We start from the raw sequence: 24,185 nt of genomic DNA, 5'->3' as shown, positions 1-24,185 counted from the left end.
GCACATACACCTGTTCCATTCCACAGCTGTAATAGTTCTTCAACTAATGGCCTTAGGTACACATCAATGTCGTTGCCGGGTTGCTTAGGGCCTTGGATGAGCACTGGCATCATAATGAACTTCCGCTTCATGCACAACCAAGGAGGAAGGTTATACAAACATAGAGCCATAGGCCACGTGCTATGGTTGCTCCTCTGCTCCCCAAAAGGATTAATGCCATCTGCGCTTAGACCAAACCATACGTTCCTTGGGTCACCTGCAAACTCCTCCCAGTACTTTCTCTCGATTTTTCTTCGCTGCAAACCGTCAGCGGGTACTCTCAACTTTCCATCTTTCTTACGGTCTTCTGCGTGCCACCGCATCGCCTTCGCATGCTCTTTGTTTTGGAACAAACGTTTCAACCGTGGTATTATAGGAGCATACCACATCACCTTGGCAGGAATCTTCTTCCTGGGGCGCTCACCCTCGACATCACCAGGGTCATCGCGACTGATCTTATAACGCAATGCACCGCATACCGGGCAAGCGTTCAAATCCCCGTACTCACCGCGGTAGAGGATGTAGTCATTAGGGCATGCATGTATCTTTTGCACCTCTAACCCTAGAGGGCAGACAGCCTTCTTTGCTTCATACGTACTCTCGGGCAATTCGTTGTCCTTTGGAAGCATATTCTTTATCATTACCAGCAACTTTCCAAATCCCTTGTCAGATACACCATTCTCTGCCTTCCATTGCAGCAATTCAAGTGTGGTGCCCAACTTTTTTTTGTCAGCTTCGCAATTCGGGTACAACAATTTCTTGTGATCCTCTAACATGCGCTGCAACTTCGTCCTCTCCAGATCACTTGCGCAGTTTCTCTTTGCATCGGCAATGGCCCGACCTAGATCATCAGCGGGCTCATCTGATGCCTCTTCTTCAGCTTCTTCCTGCATTGCCGGCTCAGCTTCTTCCCCCATTGTTGTATCATCGTATTCAGGGAACCCATGGCCAGGATAGCCGTCGTCGTCCTCTTCTTCTTCATTGTCTTCCATCATAACCCCTATATCTCCGTGCTTGGTCCAAACATTATAGTGGGGCATGAAACCGGACTCAAATAGGTGGACGTGAATGGTTCTTGATGTAGAGTAACTGTGACCATTCTTACAGCCAGCACATGGACAAGGCATAAAACCATCCGCCCGCTTGTTTGCCTCAGCGGCAAGCAGAAAAGTATGCACGCCATTAATGAACTCGGGAGAGCATCGGTCATCATACATCCATTGTCGGCTCATCTTCATTACACAACACCGAATAGACCAAATTAATACAAGTTCATACATAAAGTTCATATACATCACTTAATTAAATGCAACATACAAATAACTCTCTAGCTAAAGAATTTAAATGCAACAACAAATGCGATGAAGATCGCAACTAAGGTAACAATTGATCCAACAGCATAATGATACCAAGCCACACTATCAATGGCATATTTTCTAATCTTTCTAATCTTCAACCTCATTTTCTCCATCTTGATCTTGTGATCATCGATGACATCGGCAACATGCAACTCCAATTCCATCTTCTCCCCCTCAATTCTTTTCAATTTTTCTTTCAAATACTCGTTTTCTCTTTCAACTAAATTTAACCTCTCGACAATAGGGTCGGTTGGAATTTCCGGTTCACATACCTCCTAGATAAAAATATCTATGTCAACTTGATGGGCATAATTTGTCATAAACACGAAATGCAACAACTAGTTTTAAAAGAGAATATACCACATCCGAATCATAACAAGGACGAGGGCCGACGGGGACGGATATCAAAACCATGGCACTATGTATAACAAACAACGTACGGGTAAGATAATTATACGAGTAACTATATATCCAAATCACACAAACATCAATTTGGTAATGTAAAACATTCATGAACAAGAGCCTCACCACAAGGTGGTGCCGGCGACGGGACGGTGCGGGCGATCGACGGTGGTTACGACGGAGATTTAGAAGGCACTAAGTAAACCACACCTACATATGCAAACTAAGTGTTATTTTTGACCTCAAATTGCATATAAATCAAATACTAGCAAATATAATTCCTCCTAAATTAATCACTATACAAAGCATTGCAAGAGCTAATCTAGCAATGAGAGTTGAAAGGACAAAGTTGCTAACCTTTCTGACCATTTGAATGGATGGGGGCCTTCAAATCTTGACAAATTTTGGGCAAAATTTGTGAGGAGCTAGAGGAAGAGAGGGGAAGAACAGAGAAAGTGAGGGGAAAGGGGAAGAACAGAGTGGCTCGGGTGGGCGAAGGGTTTATGTAGGTCGACCTTTAGTACCGGTTCATGGCACGAACCGGTACTAAAGGTGCTGGAGGGGCCCCAGACTGACAACACCCTGCCACTACTCTCTTTAGTACCGGTTCGTGGCACGAACCGGTGCTAAAGGTTCGCCACGAACCGGTACTAATGAGAACGGTCGGCTAGCCGTTGGAACCGGCACTATTGGACACATTAGTGGCGGCTCAAAATCAAACCGGCACTAATGTGTCTCATATTAGGTCCTTTTTCTACTAGTGGAGTGAGGGGGAGGGGGAGAGAGAGAGTGAGGAAGAGGGAGGGAGAGGGTGTGTGTGTGAGAATTTGATGGTAAAAAAGGTCGTTAATGTCATTTAATATGGATGGGAATATTAAATGTGATATTAACATAATTGATATTGAACTTTTAAAATTAATATGGCTCCGTTGCAACGCGCGGGCGTTCTTCTAGTATCTTTTAATCAGAACTTTGCCGGCCTCCAAGTCATTGCCCATTACTAGTTTTTAACAGCGGGGCCACTAGTTAATTCTGCCCGCTCCGCTCTGATTACATGGATAGACAGCGATGCATGAACACACCCAGGCTGGCTCTTATTACAAGGATAGACAGCGATGCCTCAACAGCACACTCAGTCTCTCATATAAAGATCAAGTGTTGGTTTCAATTTCTACAGAGCCCGGGTGTGACGATCTTCCTCCAAGAACCCACTCCATCGCTTAAAATTTAGTGAAAATGCATAAGGGTTTGACAGTCATAGCTGTCTGCTAGCTGCGATACTGAACAGAATATACTCCTATATGCTGACATAGAATTTAATTAAGAGAAAAGTATACTTTTCATCCCTCAACTTTCGATGAAGTCTAAATTTGGTCCCTCAACTCCGAAACCGGACAACTTGCACCCTCAACTAACGAAACCGGACAAGATTCATCCCTGGTCTTGATTTTGACCGGTTTTGGTGCTAACTGACCCCGGTTTTGACCGGTGCTGACTCAAATTTGCGTAATTTTTTCATATCCGTGAACTTTTTGAAGGTCACATACTCTTTTCGAATCCACATAGTTTTTTCAAGTTCGCGCAATTTTTTCAAAAATAAACATACATTTTTCAAATCCGTGAACTATTTTAAAATTTGTGTACTTTTTTTCAAATCAGTCTATTTTTTTCAAGTTCATGTAATTTTATCGAATCCAAGTATTTTTTTTCAAATCCATGAAGTGTTTTTGAAATTCGCGAACTTGTTTCAAATCCGCATAATTTGTAAAGTTCGTGTATTTTTTTTTTCAAATCGGTGTTCCTTTTCCAACCCATGAACTTTGTTTGAAATTCAGATACTTGTTTCAAATTGACATAATTTTTCAACTCCACAATTTTTTTTTCTAATTTGGGTTAAAGAAATTCAAATCCGCGTATGTTTTAAGTTCACACAAAATTTCAAAAGGAAAAAAATGTACACGAATATGAATAAGTACGTCAATTTTAAAAAATTACATGAATTTGAAAAAAACACATGAACTTTTAAAAAGTACGCGGATTTAAAAAAAAAGTACGTGAACTTAAAAAGAGTACGCGGATTTGGAAAAAGTACACAAATTTTTAAAAAGTTCACGTATTTGAAAAAACTACCCGGATTTGAAAACATTAAGCGGAATTGGAAAAGTACGCGAATTTGAGTCAGCACGGTCAAAACCGGGGTGGGACAGCACCAAAACCGGTCAAAACCATGACCAGGGATGAATCTTGTCCGGTTTCAGTAGTTAAGGGTGCAAGTTGTCCGGTTTTGGAGTTGAAGGACCAAATCTAGACTTCACGAAGAATTGAGGGATGAAAAGTATACTTTTCTCTTTAATTAACTCCTATACTCTAACACAAAGTTTAATAACTATTTAAAGGAATTACTTGAGGTGGATTTGAGATGCATGTCTCAGGCTCTTAGGTCCTGCTGCTTAGATAGACAGAAGCTACTCGATTAGTTTTTAATAAAGACTTGCCAGGCCTCCATCGCGCATCTCATATTGATTTAGCAGTGTGACACTCATCATCAGTGCCTTTTAATCTATACTAGGGATACACCGTTAGCTACGCTTTACAGCGACGTCTCGCCATACTCATATAAAGTACATATTGCTAATTTGTATTTCTATCGACGGTAGCTGTACTCACCAGCAACCACATGTATATACAACCGCTGCCTTAACCAAGGCTGCATCGGGGATTGAAATTTAGTGACAATGCGTATGGCTGTCCGGGCGGCTAACGCAAAGTTTAACCATTAATCGATCTATTAGTGTGGGTTGTTGGGACCTGCTGCGTAAGGCGAATTTGGCATACCCAGCAGCACCATTCGGCAAGGATTTGGCGTACACTTGCCGTGCATTAGTTTAATTCACAGTGTGGCTCGTCACTAACTTCTACTCGCTTCATTCCTAAATATAAGTCTTTCTAGAGATTTCAACAAACGACTACATATGAAATAAAATAAGTAAATATACACTCTAAAATATGTCTACATACATCCGTATGTTGTAGTCCATATGAAATAACCAAAAATAGTTATATTTAGGAACGGAGGGAGTAGGTTCTACTCCCTCCGTTCGGAATTACTTGTCTCGAAAATAGATGTATTTAGAACTAAAATACGTCTAGATACATCCATTTTCGCGACAAGTAATTCCGAACGGAGGGAGTACATCGATGATAGGGTTAAAAGGTGTTAATCTGTATGTATTATCAAAGCGTATTTCAGACAGTATGCAGAGCAGTGGATAGTTGGTCGGAGGGGAAGATGGTGGGGAGGACAAGTGGAACCTTGGAGGTCCTAGGCGTCGCCGCCAGAGAGGAACCGCAACCCCAGCACAGCGACAGGCACCTCGGTGCGGCGAGTACGCATGACGATCGGAGCAGCTGCCTCCCCCGTTTCCAGCCGCATGCTGCTTCTCGACGGCGGGGCTCTCCGGCCTTCCTCTGGGAAACTACCCAGGCAGAGCACTCTACCGGCCGGCTGGCGACAAGGAGAAGAATCACCCTTCGCGGCTGAGGCCACCACGCGCGGCGGCACGGAAGGGGAGGGGAAAAATATTTCGCAGATAAAAGGAATGACTATTCTTTTTCCCCAAAATATAAAAATAAACAATAAGGAGCCATAGTAACTGGGCTTTAGGCTTTACAAATCCATAATTATTTTTCCGCACTCTTTTCTGGCGAAGTAGAACTTCTATATCTAACAAACACACATAACTCACATCAATTGTAGTCCGTCCCATAATATAATAGTAGGTGTTAAGCCAACATTTATTCACCACTCATTACCAATGACTAATGTATTACAGTTTCAAGTATTATTGCTAATGAGTAGTGAGAAATGTGTACGGCAAAAAACAAATTTGTTCAAAAAGAAAAAAAAACAACGATAAAATAACTTTATTCACCACTGTAGCTTAATTGCAATAAGTTGTCGCCGAAATAAATTATACACATAAGATAAGCTACAAAAACAAGTCGGAAATTTACATGCCATACTCCCACTAAAAGGAACTACGTACATTGCATAGTTTTTCTATATAAGCATGCGTAGGGTAACTGACATGCACCTGAGAAGCTTAGTAAGCAGACGATCATTCCATTGTGTGCTTCGCTAGCGTGGAAAGCTGGCCGAGTTCAAAAACTCTTGCTCCAGACTGTACTTCCCGGAGCTGCATGTAGGTGTTAAGCCAACATTACTGACAATATTGTTGCTCTGTGCATGAGAGTTAGCACCATTTAGGCACCCAAATGACTCGGTCTCTCCATCATTTATGGGAGGAAGCTGACTCCTTAATCTTCTAGCTTTCAGGAGTTGCAACTTCATTTCTACCTCTTTCATGGTAGGTCTTTCTTTTCCTTTGGTTTTCAAGCATGCTTCTGCAACTGAGGCAATGCCATCAATTTCATTCTGGTTCGCTTCTTCTGCAACTTGGGGATCAATGATTTCCATGAGGACTCCCTGCTGAAGTCCTTCCACAAAGTAATGAGCCAAGCTTTGTTTTATACCTTGCCCATTAATAAAAATTGGCTTCTTTCTCACCAGAAGCTCCACCAGTATAATTCCAAAGCTATAAACATCACTCTTCTCACTTAGCTCCCCGGTGTGGTAGTACTCGGGGTCTAAGTAACCAAAAGTTCCTTGTACAATTGTCACTACATGTGTCTGATCAAGCGATAAAGACCTCGAAGCACCAAAGTCAGAAACCTTGGTAGTAAAATTGCCATCTAGGAGTATATAGGAAGATTTGACATCTCTATGGAAAATTGGTATAGCAGCAGCTGAGTGGAGATAAGCAAGAGCGCCTGCAGCTTCTACAGCAATTCTAATGCGATCACCCCATAAAAGTAAGCATTTAACACTTACATCAATGTGAACAAGATCATATAGTGTGCCATTGGATATGAACTCATAAACTAGCAAAGGTACTTCTGTTTCGAGACAACAACCAAAAAGCTTGACCACATTCCGATGAATGATTTGTGACAAGATGGCAGCCTCGTTGATAAACTGGTCAATCTCAGTTTGCTCCACCAGCTTAGACCTTTTTATGGCCACTACACGTTGATCGGATAGAATCCCTTTGTAAACGGTGCCATGCCCTCCACGACCAAGAATACGACTGACATCAAAGTTGTTGGTTGCTTTATCTAATTCCTCCAAGGAGAATATCTTTGTTTTATCTGTTGCACTTTCATCTAATATTAGTTGTTCCAAGAGTAGGCCTTGATTCTTCTTGAAGTATGCCCTTCGTATTCTCTTTTGTATGCCTATCTTCCACTTGCTGATGAGTATTGTTGCACCAAGCGCAAGTATTATGGCACCAAGGCCACAACTAATTCCAATTGCAATACCTATACATCTAGTAGTAGATGTTAAAACATGTCCTTTGCAAGTTGCAATTCTATTGAGATAATTAATTTCGATATGACTTACCTAAGAGAAGATTGCGTCTTTTTGCTGATGTCACACATCTCCCTTTTATTTGATCAAACTCTTTTCCATGAGTGCAGCTTTCACAATTGTAGCTTCCAGGATAATTTTTGCATGTGCCATTGCAAGTATATATCAACAAACACTCATTGACATCCACTAGTGCAGAAACGGCCTTTAGTGCCGGTTCGTGACGGCCTTTAGTGCCAGTTCGTCAACCGGCACTAAAGAGTGAGGACTAAAGGTCCCCCCCCCCCCTTTAGTACCGGTTCGTCACGAACCGGCGCTAAAGAGCCACCACGTGGCACGACCCAGGCCCGTGTGCGTGTAGGGCTTTAGTACCGTTTGGTAAATGTTTGGGTGATTTTTTTTTAGATTTTTGCTTTAATTTTGTGTTTTCAATTTGGCTTTATTTTCCATTTAATTCTTTTTTGTTTGCTGGTATTTCATGATACTACAAATTGTACACGTTATGCATATATATATATATAAATAGATTTTCTCGTACGTAGAACCGCATATATATATATGTATGTATGTATATATATATATATATATATATATATATATAATATCATCGAATGTCTCACAGCCAACACCATTAACTATTCACACCTACACATGTATATACATATACAATTTCTCCTACATGTTGCCTTGGTGCCTTCGGAGCATGCACGATGACAAGTGGTTCATGGGGGCGATAGCGGGTAATAGTATTCTCCTTTGGGATCTATGACCCGTTCGAGCAAAAATCCGGCTATTTTCTCTTGAAGTGCTTGTATGCACTCCTCGGGTAGGAGCTTATCCCGCACCTCTCTGAACTGTTCAGAAGGAGATCAATATGCATGTGTATTAGTTGTGTTATAAGATATCGATAATGGTGTGAATAGAGTTCTGACAACGTACCCATTCCTGTCTTTGAGATCTGCTCCTTTCGGACGCCATCATGTGAATGTTCTCGCAAACGTAGAATGCACACAGATCATTCCCCGGCACCTGCTTCAGGGCCTTTACGAGTATGGAATTGAATCGGATAATAATTAATCAAGCATGATAATTAATTAATGGTATTGAAACAAGAATTAAAGAGATGGCTAGCTAGCTAGTACTACTTAATTACTTACCCTTGGTCGATGCCAAAACAACTTTTTTGCCCAACTGCCTGGAGTCACCTTGATGAACTTTGCCTAAGCCCTGCCCGCCGGCAAAGAAAATCAATAAAGGGGTTATTAAATAGTTCATATCAGGAAATGACGAACTAATAATAGGCCGAGATATAGTTAATAATGATTGAAATTACCTGTTGACTATCCCCTTCATGATGGTGTGGTCTTTATCTTCTTTAAGTAGCGAGTCGAGTACTTCAACTGTTCCTTTGTCAACTTTAATGACTAACAAGATCCAGTGGAAACTGCATGCGCACACGTTTGCATGTCTTAATTAAGCGGGCATGTGCATAAAATTAATCAACTATATATCGTAAACCGTATACACTTAGTTATTAACATCTAGCTAGCTAGTAAGCAAAAACAGAATTTGTATTAACTCACGTGAAGTTGTAAGGAAGTAGTATATCTTCATTGGTATTGAGGCGCTTCAAGAACTCTAGCATGCTGTCCTCTACACCTGCTTTAGAAGTTGCAAGATTCCATGTGTACTCATTAATGGTATTTGGGTCAATCAACCCAATGCCATAGCGTCCAGATTTTTTCATTTCATACATCTTCATCCTGCATATAATACCACAGAAAATAATATATAGTGAGGATAATTACATGTAATGATTGATCAAAAATTACAGAAAGAAATCACTTACAAACAATAGCAACTGACGAGAGATTTGTCGAGTGCGTCTTGATTGTATAACTAAAATAGTTTTGAATACTCAACGCACAGAGCTTTCTCATGGTAGTAATGCTCCTTCTTGACATTCACCATGAGGGACTCTCGATTGGAAATCTTGGTAACGTTCATGTACCATTGATGCAATTCATACATTCTCGTTGGGAGGTTCTTGACCTTGTCTGGCTTGACCAAAGGTTTGCCCCGGGCATATTTCCATTTTACTTCCTCCTCTCTAAGAGGAGACATGGGCTCAATTTCGAGGAGTTGTCCAACAGAGATCTTGAGCATTTCAGCCTGCATTATATGCTCCTCCGTTATTACCACATCGCCTAGCTGGGGAACTTTAACGGTTTGCCACAATAATATTGGGCGCGCGGCCTCCTCCTATGTGTTGTTGGCACAACAAGCGGGGGGATCGATTGCGCCGCCTGTTCTCCCAGCTGGGGAACAGTTTTTCCACATTTATTGCCCGCTGCTTGTTGGCTCGAGCTCGAGCTCGAGCTCGCTTCCTTCTTTAGCCGTTCTCGATGTAGTTTCCTGATTTGGCGCTCATAGTCCGAGTCAACAGGCTTGGGAGCTGGTTCTCTAGCCATATGAATGAAGTGGTCAATTACTTTCTCAGGCACATTCTCCTTTGGCGGCGGTGCCGGTTTCGGTCCAAAATGGGCGTCCACTTGGGCCTGCACTATGGCTGCGTTTTGCTCCTCGGTCATGTCGTAAGGCCTCTGAGGAAGAGGAGCGAGGCTTGGACCATATTTATATCGCTTGTCTCCGCCTGTACTTCCTGAACTACCTCGACTCGTACCGCTACGCACCATAGCTGCGGCATGTCTCTTCTGCGGTTGCTGAGACGGCGGAGACGGCTGACGTGGCTGAGTTGGACCAGGAGAAGTGGCCTGACGATGTGCCGGACTTGAAGTAGGAGGTGTGGCCTAACACGGTGCCGGACTTGAAACCGGAGAAGTGGCATGACGCTGTGCCGGACTTGAAACCGGAGGAGTCAGCTCACGCGTTCGGGGACTTGGAGGAGGTGGCGGACTTCGAGGAGGAGTCTTCTCACGCGTTCGTGGACTTGGAGGAGCGGGAGTCTGCTGACTCGGTGGCGAAGTCGGCAAACGACGCGGTGTCGGTGGACTTCGAAAGATGATGTAATCCTTTCTCCATAGGATGATACGATGTATGGCCTCTCCTAGTGTGCGCTCGTCTTCACCTCCAGGAATGTCAAGTTGTAGCCCCGAATATGGGTCCACCACTTCATCAACCATGACACGAGTATAGCCCTCTGGAATCAGGATGCAATGGAAGGTTGCTTCGGGGGTAACTGGAAAAGCAACGCCGTCCGCCACCTTCATGGATATGTTCTTCATTTTGGAGTGTAGCTCACAGTTAGTGTTCTCTATGATGTCATCCACAGGGTGTATCCAGCAGTGCGTCGCCCGGGGAAGAACCAACGCTGCTTCTCGGCATGGATGGGACAGTGCTATCCAATGCTGGACGATCATCCGCTTGCTGTTGCCGCTGCTGAGACCCCCTTTCCTGGCTAAGTGGGTCGATCTGCTCCTGCTGTTGCTGGAATTTGAGTGCCAGGTCCGCGTGCCTAGCTTCTAGGCCTTGAAGGCGTTCTGCGTCCTGCTTCCTCTACTCCTCCTCCAGCTTCCTTTTCTTCTCCTCCTCCATCTTCCTTCTTGCATGGGACCTGTAGTCCTCGTTCCATTCTGAAAAGCCCTCATACCAGGGAATAACGCCCTTGCCTCGTGTTCTTCCCGGGTGTTCAGGATTTCCCAGGGCGCGCGTAAGCTCGTCGTTCTCTCTGTTGGGCGTGAACACCCCCTTTCGAGCTTCTTTTATTGCGTCAATTATCTTTTGTTTGGCTCCTTTTAGACTTGCCTTCTTCGAAACGGCGCCTGTCTTCGGGTCCAACGCCCCCCATGCGCATAGAACCAAGTTCTGCACCTGGGGGGCCAGTTCCTAGTAACCGGTGTGACCCCTGCATCCTCCATCTCTTGCTCAGACTTATCCCACTTAGGCAATCCCACCGCGTAGCCACCTGGACCCAGCCTATGGAACTGCGTCTTTTTTGCGGCATTTGCCTTGTTTTTCATCGACCGTTCCTTAGCTAATTCTGAATCCTTGAAGGTCACGAAATCGTCCCAGTGCTCTCTTTGCTTCTCCAGTGTTCCCGTGAATTCTGGAGTCTTCCTTCCATTAGCGAGGTAGTTGGCCCGTACAGTTTTCTTGTGGGTGTTGAATGCAATTTCCATCTTCTTAAGAGCAGCGCCCTTGACTTTCTCCACATCTGCTTCAGTGAAATGATCTAGTAGGGTGAAATGTTCCATCAGAGATTTCCAAAGGACTTTTTTGGCTCTGTCGTTGACCCAAGTAACACCTGGATGTTTAGTCTTTGGCTCTTTCCATTCTTGAATGGAGATCGGGAGTTTGTCCTTCACAAGAACTCCGCACCGACGAGTCTACTTGTTCGCAATGTTCTTAGGCGTGAGGGGTTCGCCACTAGGTTTGATGGATTCGATGTTGTACTTTACACCTTCCTTCAACAATCTGCCCGGGCCTCGCTTTGTCCTGCTGTCTGTATATATAATCTCGAATACACCGTCTTAATATATATAATCTTGAATACATCGTCTTAATATATGTAATCTCGAATACATCATCGTCTTAATATATATAATCTCGAATACATTGTCTCGAATATTATATATCGAATACATCACTGGCTAGGTACCTAATAAAGATCGAGTACTACAGAAGAATCTAGGGCGCCACTCGCGGTTCCTAGGGCGCGGGCGGTGCACACCCTCCAGGTAGCACCTCCCAGTGCCAGCCCGGCGGAGTCCAGTCCCGGACATGGGTCCCCTGAAGCAGGACGTCGTCGCGAACGGGTCGACGGCGAGGATGCGGGTCGGGCATATCGTCGAGAACAAATACTATATGCCCGCAAAAAGTAACATTTTTTAAATGATTGGATTGTGATAACTAAAATTCTATATATATGCAAATTCTAACAATTTGACATTAATCTAATTCATCTAACTAAAACTAATTCTACAATTTCCTGATTACTAACATTTCTATAACAATTCTAATATTTATATAACTAAAAAAAAGAAAAATTGCTAACATTTCTATAAATATTTCTATAACTAAAAAACAGAAAACATTTATAACATTTCTATATAACTAACATTTCTAATATTTATATAACTAAAAAACAGAATAATTTGTAACATTTCTATAACTAAAAAACAGAAAAATTTATAACAAACAAAGTAATGTGTGTGTGTGTAGTGTGTGTGTGTGTGTGTAGTGTGTGTGTGTGTGTGTGTGTGTGTGTAGTGTCTGTGTGTGTGTGGACATGGCGGCCGGGGCGAGCTCACCGGCGAGGCGAGGACGGGGTGACGGGACGGGGCGACGACGATGGAGCGACGGGACGGGGCGGCGACGACGGGGCGGGGCGGCCGGGGGGACGGGGCGGCGACGACGGGGCGGGGCGGCCGGGGCGACGGGACGGGGCGGGGCGCGGCGACGGGGACGACGGGGACGACGGGGACGGGGGCGGCGACGTCGAAGGGGACGGCGTCGATCGGGGCAGCGCGGCGCGACGGAGGGAGGAAACAGAGGGAAACTGAATTTTTTTAAGTGTTGTATATATAGGATGGACCTTTAGTACCGGTTGGAGCCACCAACCGGTACTAAAGGTCTGTTTTGGCCAGGCCAAGCGGCGGGAAGCGCACCCCCTTTAGTACCGGGTGGTGGCTCCAATCGGTACTAAAGGGGGGGGTCTTTAGTACCGGGTGGAAACACGACCCGGTACTAAAGGGGGTGCGCTGGCTCCAGGCGGTGCGCAAGTTTAGTCCCACCTCGCTAGCCGAGGGGCTACCGCACTGGTTTATAAGCCCCAGTGTTGTAGCTCTCTCGAGCTCATCTCCTAAGCAGGCCTACTGGGCCTACCTGTCCTCTTCTGCCTAGTGGGCCTACTGGGCCTTTGCGGGCCTGCATCCTGGCCCAACAAAAGGTTGTGTTCCTAGTCGTATGCAGGCCGCTTTGGCCCAGTAGGCGGACTTTTTTATTGTCTTAATTTTTTTCGCTTTATTTATTTTTGTTTTATTTATTTTTGAGTTGTTTTTTGCTGTATTTAGAGTTTCTTTGTGAATATTTTTGCTTTAGGTACAAAAAATTACAAACTTTCTGTTAGTGCCGGTAGTTTTCAAATTTGAATAGTTTAAATTTTGAATTATTTAAAATTTGTGTGAATCACTAGTTTGTGAATAACTTAACTTTGAAAAAAGTTTTTTCAGTCATTCTTTTTTCTTATGTTTAATATTAGTGTGTTTTATCATTATATTCAATTTGGTAATGCTTAGGTTATTTAAAAAATGAAATGCCTTTGTAACAGTTCAGTTTTCGTCGGAAACCCTCATGCTTTGAAAGAGATTGTTCATTTTGTACATGAAGTGCATCCAGTTTTTGTCGTAGCCCTCTCTACTTTTTTGCACATGCTATTTGTATGAAATTATGATACCATGCCAACTTTCAACCTTTTCTGAGTTCATTTGAAATGCTTTTTAATTTCAGGGTCATTTAGCTGGAAAAAAAATCAGTAAATGCATGAAAAGAATTTGTTTGCACATAAAATTTCTTCGGGTTTCAAATGCCAAAACACATAACTACCCTAACTATTACAGAGATTCCCTCCTGGGTGTGAAACACAGAACAAAGTGATGATAGTGAAGCCGATCACATCCCAGATCTTTGGGTGTGAAACTTTTTCTTCGCGTGTGTCCCTTTGCGCCGTAGCCATGGAAAATCTTCATCATTTAACTCGATGCTCGGGTCAATATTCACTGTGAATGGAGGAATTTCATCAAACTTTTCATAATCTTCTGACATGTCTGTCTTGTCATCCACTCCCACGATGTTTCTTTTTCCTGAAAGAACTATGTGGCGCTTTGGCTCTTCGTATGATCCATTCGCTTCCTTATCTTTTCTTTTTCTCGGCCTGGTAGACATGTCTTTCACATAAAAAACCTGCGCCACATCATTGGCTAGGAAATTGGTTCATCTGCATACGCAAGATTGTTGAGATCCACTGTTGTCATTCCGTACTGCGGGTCTTCCTTTACCTCGCCTCGTGTCATATTGACCCATTTGCACCGAAACAAAGGGACCTTCAAATCACCTCCATAGTTAAGTTCCCATATGTCCACTATGTAACCATAATATGTTTCCTTTCCCGTGTTGGTTGTTGCATCAAAGCGGACACCACTGTTTTGGTTGGTGCTCTTCTTATCTTGGGCGATCGTGTAAAATGTATTCCCATTTATCTGGTACCTTTTGAAAGTCATTATATTCGAAGATGGTAACTGGGACAGCGAGTACAGGTCATTTTGAATATCGCCATCATTCAGGGCACGTTTCTGCAACCAACTGGCGAAAGTCCTCGTTTGTTCGCGTGTAATCCAGTCGTCAGACTTCTCCGGGTGTTTGGACTGTAGAAAATTCTTGTGTTCCTCCATATACGAAGCCACCAAGGCGGAATTCTGTAGAACTGTGTAGTATGCTTCAGTGAGAGAATGCTCGTCCATACATATTATTTGATCCCCTCCTAGCGTGCCTTTTCCATCCAGTCTGCCCTTATGCCGCGATTCAGGAACACCAGTTGACTTAAGGTCAGGAATAAAGTCAATACAAAACTCAATGACCTCCTCATTTTCATGGCCCTTCGAGATGCTTCCTTCTGGCCTAGCACGGTTATGAACATATTTCTTCAAGACTCCCATGAACCTTTCAAAGGGGAACATATTGTGTAGAAATACAGGACCCAAAATGTTAATCTCTTCGCAAAGGTGAACTAGGACGTGCATCATGATGTTGAAGAAGGATGGTGGGAACACCAACTCGAAACTGACAAGACATTGCACCAAATCATTCTGTAACCTTGGTATGATTTCTGGATCGATTACCTTCTGAGAGATTGCATTGAGGAATGCACATAGCTTCACAATGGCTAATCGAACGTTTTCCGGTAGAAGCCCCCTCAATGCAACCGGAAGGAGTTGTGTCATAATCACGTGGCAGTCATGAGACTTTAGGTTCTGGAACTTTTTCTCTGCCATATTTATTATTCCCTTTATATTCGACGAGAAGCCAGACGGTACCTTCATGCTGAGAAGGCATTCGAAGAAGATTTCCTTCTCTTCTTTGGTAAGAGCATAGCTGGCCTGACCCTGATGTATGCCGTCTTTTCCGTGCATACGTTGCTGGTCCTCCCGTGCCTCTGATGTATCTTTTGTCTTCCCATACACACCTAAAAAGCCAAGCAGGGTCACGCAAAGATTCTTCGTCACGTGCATCACGTCGATTGCGGAGCGGACCTCTAGGTCTTTCCAATATGGTAGGTCCCAAAATATAGATTTCTTCTTCTACATGGGTGCGCGTCCGTCAGCGTCCTTCGGAACAGGTTGTCCGCCAGGACCCTTTCCAAAGATTACCTTCAAATCCTTGACCATATCATGTACATCAGCACCAGTACGGTGGTGAGGCTTCGTCCGGTGATCTGCCTCACCTTTAAAATGCTTGCCTTTCTTTCTTACGGGATGCCTTGTCGGAAGAAATCGATGATGTCCCAGGTACACATTCTTCCTACAACTATCCAAATATATACTATCGGTATCATCCAAACAGTGCGTGCATCCGCGGTATCCCTTGTTTGTCTATCCTGAAAGGTTACTGAGAGCAGGCCAATCATTGATAGTCACGAACAGCAACGCCTTTAGGTCAAATTCTTCCTGTCTGTGCTCATCCCACGCACGTACACCTGTTCCATTCCACAGGTGTAATAGTTCTTCAACTAATGGCCTTAGGTACGCATCAATGTCGTTGCCGGGTTGCTTAGGGCCTTGGATGAGCATCATAATAAACTTCCGCTTCATGCACAACCAAGGAGGAAGGTTATACAAACATAGAGTCACAGGCCACGTGCTATGGTTGCTGCTCTGCTCTCCAAAAGGATTAATGCCATCTGCGCTTAGACCAAACCATACGTTCCTTGGGTCATCTGCAAACTCCTCCCAGTACTTTCTCTCGATTTTTCTCCACTGCGAACCGTCAGCGGGTACTCTCAACTTTCTGTCTTTCTTACGTTCTTCTGCGTGCCACCGCATCGCTTTCGCATGCTCTTTGTTTTGGAACAAACGTTTCAACCGTGGTATTATAGGAGCATACCACATCACCTTGGCAGGAATCTTCTTCCTCGGGCGCTGGCCCTCGACATCACCAGGGTCATCGCGACTGATCTTATAACGCAATGCACCACATACCGGGCAAGCGTTCAAATCCTCGTACTCACCGCGGTAGAGGATGCAGTCATTAGGGCATGCATGTATCTTCTGCACCTCTAACCCTAGAGGGCAGACAACCTTCTTTGCTTCATATGTACTCTCGGGCAATTCGTTGTCCTTTGGAAGCATATTCTTTATCATTACCAGCAACTTTCCAAATCCCTTGTCAGATACACCATTCTCTGCCTTCCATTGCAGCAATTCAAGTGTGGTGCCCAACTTTTTTTTGTCAGCTTTCCAATTCGGGTACAATAATTTCTTGTGATCCTCTAACATGTGCTGCAACTTCGTCCTCTCCAGATCACTTGCGCATTTTCTCTTTGCATCGGCAATGGCCCGACCTAGATCATCAGCGGGCTCATCTGATGCCTCTTCTTCAGCTTCTTCCCGCATTGCCGGCTCAGCTTCTTCCCCCATTGTTGTATCATCGTATTCAGGGAACCCATGGCCAGGATAGCCGTCGTCGTCCTCTTCTTCTTCATTGTCTTCCATCATAACCCCTCTTTCTCCGTGCTTGGTCCAAACATTATAGTGGGGCATGAAACCGGACTCAAATAGGTGGACGTGAATGGTTCTTGACGTAGAGTAATTGTGACCATTCTTACAGCCAGCACATGGACAAGGCATAAAACCATCCGCCCGCTTGTTTGCCTCAGCGGCAAGCAGAAAAGTATGCATGCCATTAATGAACTCGGGAGAGCATTGATCATCATACATCCATTGTCGGCTCATCTTCATTACACAACACCGAATAGACCAAATTAATACAAGTTCATACATAAAGTTCATATACAACACTTAATTAAATGCAACATACAAATAACTCTCTAGCTAAAGAATTTAAGTGCAACAACAAATGCGATCAAGATCGCAACTAAGGTAACAATTGATCCAACAGCATAATGATACCAAGCCACACTATCAATGGCATATTTTCTAATCTTTCTAATCTTCAACCTCATTTTCTCCATCCTGATCTTGTGATCATCTACGACATCGGCAACATGCAACTCCAATTCCATCTTCTCCCCCTCAATTCTTTTCAATTTTTCTTTCAAATACTCGTTTTTTCTTTCAACTAAATTTAACCTCTCGACAATAGGGTCGGTTGGAATTTCCGGTTCACATACCTCCTAGATAAAAATATCTATGTCAACTTGATGGGCATAATTTGTCATAAACACGAAATGCAACAACTAGTTTTAGAAAAAAATATACCACATCCGAATCATAACAAGGACGAGGGCCGACGGGGACGGATATCAAAATAATGGCACTATGTATAACAAACAACGTACGGGTAAGATAATTATACGAGTAACTATATATCCAAATCACACAAACATCAATTTGGTAATGTAAAACATTCATGAACAAGAGCCTCACCACAAGGTGGTGCTGGCGACGGGACGGTGCGGGAGATCGATGGTCGTTACGACGGAGATTTAGAAGGCACTAAGTAAACCACACCTACATATGCAAACTAAGTGTTACTTTTGACCTCAAATTGCATATAAATCAAATACTAGCAAATTATAATTCCTCCCAAATTAATCACTATACAAAGCATTGCAAGAGCTAATCTAGCAATGAGAGTTGAAAGGACAAAGCTGCTAACCTTTGTGATCATTTGAATGGATGGGGGCCTTCAAATCTTGACAAATTTTGGGCAAAATTTGTGAGGAGATCGAGGAAGAGAGGGGAAGAACAGAGGAAGAGTGAGGGGAAAGGGGATGAACAGAGTGGCTCGGGTGGACGAAGGGTTTATGTACGTCGACCTTTAGTACCGGTTCGTTCCATGAACCGGTACTAAAGGTGCTGGAGGGGCACCAGACTGACAACACCCTGCCACCACCCTCTTTAGCACCGGTTCGTGACACGAACCGGTGCTAAAGGTTCGCCACAAACCGGTACTAATGAGAGCGGCCGGCTAGCCGTTGGAACCGGCACTAATGGACTCATTAGTGCCGGCTCAACATCAAACCGGCACTAATGTGTCTCAGATTTGCCCCTTTTTCTACTAGTGATCTGTAAATTGTAGGTATGTGAGAAATGATTGATGCATGAAAATAATTGGTAGTAAATGTGCAACCAAGGCTAGGTTACCCTTGGCCTACCAACCATCCTATACACACACAGAAACTACCTCCATACATCAACGCGTTCTCCAAAATTCTACATGGGCCATTATTGCTTCTAAGTACATCTTTGTAAACAACCGAACACTATAGAAAAATAACATTACACAAATATGTTTAATGCCATATATGTTAATATAATTTTATTTTTCATTTCTGTGAGGCAAACTTACATCCTTATGTGTATGCCATGGCCACTAAAGTTCTTGAAGTTTTGCCTGCACACATTCTAAAAGAAAAAAGAAAAATGATTGTATAACATTAATTGTATACATGATGGTGGTATTCAGCGTTAGCTCAACCAACAAAGCTCAATTAGGGATTAAGCACTATTTTGGCATGTCCATGAATTAGGTAAACTCTAGTTCTGGTGTGTGCCTAAAGTCATTTAGCATAAGGTACCTTTTGAAGTAATAAAAGGATCACCCTCCCGCTCTCTACATCATGTGATGCACACAACTAAACTGAGCCAGTTCAATGAGTATTTATAGTATCCACCTATTTAGCACAACTCCACTAAAAAAGAAAACCAACTCTTTGCATCAAGATGACTGAAGAATTGCAACACATTAATCCCGCTAGACGTATCATTGTCAATATTTCAATCAATCATTTCATGTACTAGGAAAATCATGCATGTGGTTGGATATAAATTTGTAATGGAAGTTGCAGTGTGCTTACCTGTGCATCCATCCAGTCTGTATGGATTTCCCTCATAACCGTGAGAGCACTGGCAACGATAACCAAGCTGCGTCGTCCCATTACTAAGGTCGCGGGTGACAGGAATGCATTTGCTATTGACACTACGGCATGCGTATGTAGCCCATCTTTGGTTACTCATAGCTACTGGACAGGTTAAATTATCAACAGACCACCACATCTTCATATTGTATTCTTCTGATAAATAAAAACCATCTTCCTCATAGTTGCCACCTAGTTCAATTCTCCCCTCGCCTGTATGAACTAGTACTGTGAGCTCTTCGTCGTTGTAGCCCGAGTTTTTTTGCGTTTCCCTAACACTGAGACATCCTTCATTCACTGAAATGTTGGCCACAATGTGTTTGGCCCTTTGATCAAGAATTGTGATGTTTTCTGATGTACAATTAAGTCGAAACTTTTCAGTAGCATAGCAACCCTTTTCAAGGCCAAAAGGGAAGGGGATGCTAGTGTTCCCGCATAATCTCTTGCAACCTCCTTCGAGATTGGGATTGTAACTTTCTGCAGGTAGATTGACAAAGGAAGAAGTTACGCTGGGGAATTGGCACATGAGAAGTTACATTAGGAGCATGGGAATGAATGTCACATCTATAGCATTAATTAATGATACCATTTTAATTGCTAGCTAGAACATTAGACTAATCATAGTGGGAGTAATATATGTAGTAGCATGCACTACTAGGGAAAAGCTTATAGGCAGACGCTTACTAGTAGTGCGGGTTTATACCCCTCGCTACAGCTAATTACTAGTAGCGCAGGTTATAAACCCACGCTGCTACTAAGTTGATAGTAGTAGCGCGGGTTTTTACCCCTCGCTACTACTAAGTGATTTCCACCGTGCCTTCCGGGACCAGCCGTAGTAGTAGCGCGGGTTATAAACCCACGCTACTACTAAGTTGATAGTAGTAGCGCGGGTTATAAACCCCACGCTACTACTAAGTGGTCTGCACCGTGCACCACGGGACATGTCATAGTAGTAGCGTGGGTATAAACCCAGCGCTACTATTACCAACCCACCGACACATGTATAAACATAGCGCATGGAGGCCCAATCCCAGACCCACACTCTCTCGATTTCACTTCTCCCTCCCACCTGCGACGCCCTTCCTCGCCCACCGCAACTGCCTGCCTCGCACCTCGACGTCTCCCTCAAATTCGGCGACCTCCTCTTCCACCGTAGCCCTCCTTCCTCCTCCTCCTCCATTGCCCCTCCTTCCACCTCCTCCGCTGCTGGAAGGAGAGGAAGATCCAGCAGAGCGCCGCCCATGACGATGGCCAGATCTCTGATGGACGCAACCCATGGCGTCATCTAGGGTTTCGGCTCCAACTCCGTCGGCCACTGGTGCGTTGCTGCACCTACTCCTCTCTATCTCTCTCTTCCTCTTCTAATCCTTATCTCTTTCTTTGTAGTAGCAGCAAAGGAAAGGTGTGGAGAAGAGTTGGTTGGGGAAGCACCATCTCCATGGACGACTTCATCCCCTCCAGGATCAGCATTGGCCATGGATGAAGAGGACGATGACGCCTAGCAGTAGTAGCAATGGCTGGAATTTATTTTTTTATTTTCTAATTAGTTAGCAGTAGCGCGGGTGGTATCCACGCTACTACTAACGGACGTAGTAGTAGCGCGGGTGGCACCCGCGCTACTACTACCAGTTAGTTGTAGCACCGTATCAGTAGCGCGGGCACCCGCGCTACTGTTATACCTAAAACCCGCGCTACTGTTAGGCTTTTCCCTAGTAGTGATGCATCCTATGCAATGCCAAATGGCACATTTGAGATATGGTATTGTATTAAATGAGGAAAGAGATGATGGTGGTAACATATTATCTTACCATCACATAGCTCTACCCAAAATAATGAGTCTACAAGCTAACTAATGCACCCATCTATGATACTATCTCTATGACACTTTGCACTATGAAGATAATAACATAGACTAATTTCATATGCATGACACTAGTTACTCCCCATTGTGACTAGCCTTATAAAGAAACGTGCAACTTGTTGTAAACCAGACCCATTAATTGGGTGGACATTGACGAAAACAACTTAAGTCTTACTGGCACCTTGACAAGAATTCTCCACTGTACTAGAGACAATAGGAGAGCTGTTAGTTAAGTAAACCGCCATGTAGCACTAGTGAACAATATAATCAAATATTGTAGTACATCCTAGTGTGTCATAATATTTTGAAGAAACGGTGTGTACTGATTTTCGAATTTCCGTGACAGGCAATTTGGGTCTTGGGGCAAGAAAACAATTAGTGCTTGTCTTGTTGTAGCAGTGGCTATATTTTACCTAGATGCAAAGTTATTAATTTTGTCCCAATGAAAAAGTGATGGTGAGCATAAAAAGGAGAAGAAAAGTTACAATCTTGGTGCAAAAATTACCATAATAATATTCAATGATGCATATATGAGTCCAATATTGATGACATGGCAGGTCAATATTTTTATATTCCCGATTAAAGACTAGATTGCTGACCTGGTAGTTGACAACCATCTGTAAGGTACGGATTGTGGTCGTTTGTGCCAGGGCGGCACTGACAGGAGTAGCCTCCACATCCATGCAATCGCTGTTATCGCCACAAGCATAGCTTGACCTTTTCTTCTTAGCACTTTCACATCTTCGTTGATCCGTGATGGCCATTCGAAGAATTGTTGCCTGAATGTTTCTTTCGTCTATCCGACTTGAATAGATGTCGGTAACATGAAAATTGTAATCCCCCGCCAGGAAAACTTTGATAGTATTAGAGAGCCCTTGACGTTGGCTTGATAGTGCTGAGACGCCTTTGAGGCGGTCAACTGTTAACCCAAAGGCTGGCACGTCTTTCTGCAAATAAATGGAACAAGAACCCATCCCAACAAAGCCATAGTGCTTTGCATTTGCCTCCTTCATGGCCTCTTTGTCGTCTAGGCAAATACTCATGCAACTACCGATGGGATCGTTGGTATTATGGCCAAACAAGTAGACACGCACACCACAACCAACAACGAACGATCTTGTTTGTTCAGAGGCCATAAGACCTTTAACAGGGGCCTCCCATGACATGTTATAGGCGTCGTTCATACCTGGTTTCATGGTGACGTCGAAGTGGATAGCATAGGTATAGATTCCATTGTCTCCGGGATACAGGCCAAAGACCTCAGTGGTTATGTCCGGGATGTAAGATCAACAGTAGATAGAAAAAAACATAGACGTTCACAGTGCACATGTATATATGCTGACTTGTATCTGGGCATATCGATCAACCAAGGATTAAAAGCATGACGCCGATGCCGGTCCCATGCATGGGATGTGACGATCGTCGGCTGTCATTGGTGCCGAGTAATGGCCGATGATGCTAGCCGCCCGAAAACACCAGGCCTTGCAATGCAAAGATTAGCTTGATTAATGCACGCATGACTTCGTTTGCCTCTGGTTTCTTTCTACTGCATGCCAGCGTACGTTTATGCTTCTGGGCTGATCTTACAAAAGGTCAGCCGCCTATGCAGCCGTCTGTAACACCTGCCACATTCAATGTTTTAAAATTCGTCAACTTTTTTTTAAATGCATGAACTTTTTCCAATCGGAAACAATTTTCAACTGCGCAATTTTTTTCAAAAATCCATAATATTATCTCAAGCTCACGAATATTTTTCGTAAATCATGAACTTCTCCAAATCTACAATTTTGTTCTTAAAAGTCAAGAGTCAACCGGTCAATGGTTGACTAGCAAATGCTAAACGGTCAACCATCCAACTATCAGCCAACGATTGAACGTGCGAGGAGCTCACGTGTTAGGCTGGCCCAGCCTGTGGGGCTCGTTAACTGGCGCAAAGAGCGCAAATTAGGAGCTCTCTGGGGCGTGAGCGATGTGTGGGAGCTTGTTATCGGTACAGGTGATACATATCAGTGCCGATGCAATTCCACATCAATGGCCACATCTCCCATTTTATGCGGGGTTGTTGTTCTAATCGCCATGGCCTGACTTTTGGGTCTCAACGGTCAAAAACATGTCAATTGCATTGAGTGAATAGCATAAAACTACCACAATTTATGTTAGGGTTACAAAAAAAATTACCAAAAATTTGTTTGTGACAATAACTACCAAAATCGGCGTCGGTTGTCTCAAAAAACCCGTAACACCCGTCATTAAGAAATTAAATTGGTTTATGACAGGTCGGACCCCCACCTAAACGAACCGTCTGTTTTGACCATTTGTTTGACCGTTAACTGACATGTGGGGCCCACATGTCAGTGTCTCTTACTCATAAAAAAAATCTCATGTAAATTTTTTCTTCAACCCCTGGTTCTTTTATAGATTTAAAAATGTGTCCTTATTTTTACAGCATAACCCCTGTAAAGATTTTTAAAAAGCGATCGAGTCCCTCATCATTTTTTAAAAAAGCAATCCAGTCCCTGTAAAAGCCGACTGTGGCTGTGGCCGGCAGCCGCAGTTGTCCATGGCGGCGCCCGCTCGAGCTGGTTGCACTGGCCTCGGCGCGGAGGCGAGGCTCCTCCAGGCAGGCGACGGGCTCGGTCCAGGTGGACCTCCTTGCCGGTCGCGCCTGCTACTCCTGCTGATGCTTGCTGGCTACGTTGCTGCTCCTTGCCGGCTGCGCCGGATGCTATGCGTTGCCGGACACCGTTGTTGTTGCTCCTTACACTACTAAGGAAAATCCTAGTAGTAGCGCGGGTTTTGACGCTAGCAGCAGCGCGGGATGCAGCGCTACTAGTAAGGCGCTACAGCTAACTCTTAGTAGTAGCGCGGTCCGTACCCGTGCTACTACTATTAACTATATCAGCAGCGCTTTTATGGAACGCGCTACTATTAGTTAGCTGTAGCGGTTTCCTAGCCCATCGCTACTGCTATATCTTTCATCATTTT

At 43.9% G+C, this 24,185-nt stretch overlaps 1 pseudogene; it reads right to left on the bottom strand.

Annotated features, from left to right (window-relative positions):
* Positions 1–5,937: 5,937 nt before the first annotated feature.
* Positions 5,938–22,486, bottom strand: LOC123139770 (wall-associated receptor kinase 1-like; annotated as a pseudogene).
* Between the last annotated feature and the right edge of the window lie 1,699 nt (positions 22,487–24,185).

The sequence above is a fragment of the Triticum aestivum genome, chromosome 6B (assembly GCF_018294505.1).
Source record: "Triticum aestivum cultivar Chinese Spring chromosome 6B, IWGSC CS RefSeq v2.1, whole genome shotgun sequence".
Classification (NCBI taxonomy): domain Eukaryota; kingdom Viridiplantae; phylum Streptophyta; class Magnoliopsida; order Poales; family Poaceae; genus Triticum; species Triticum aestivum.
This window is presented reverse-complemented; position numbering and strand designations above follow the sequence as displayed.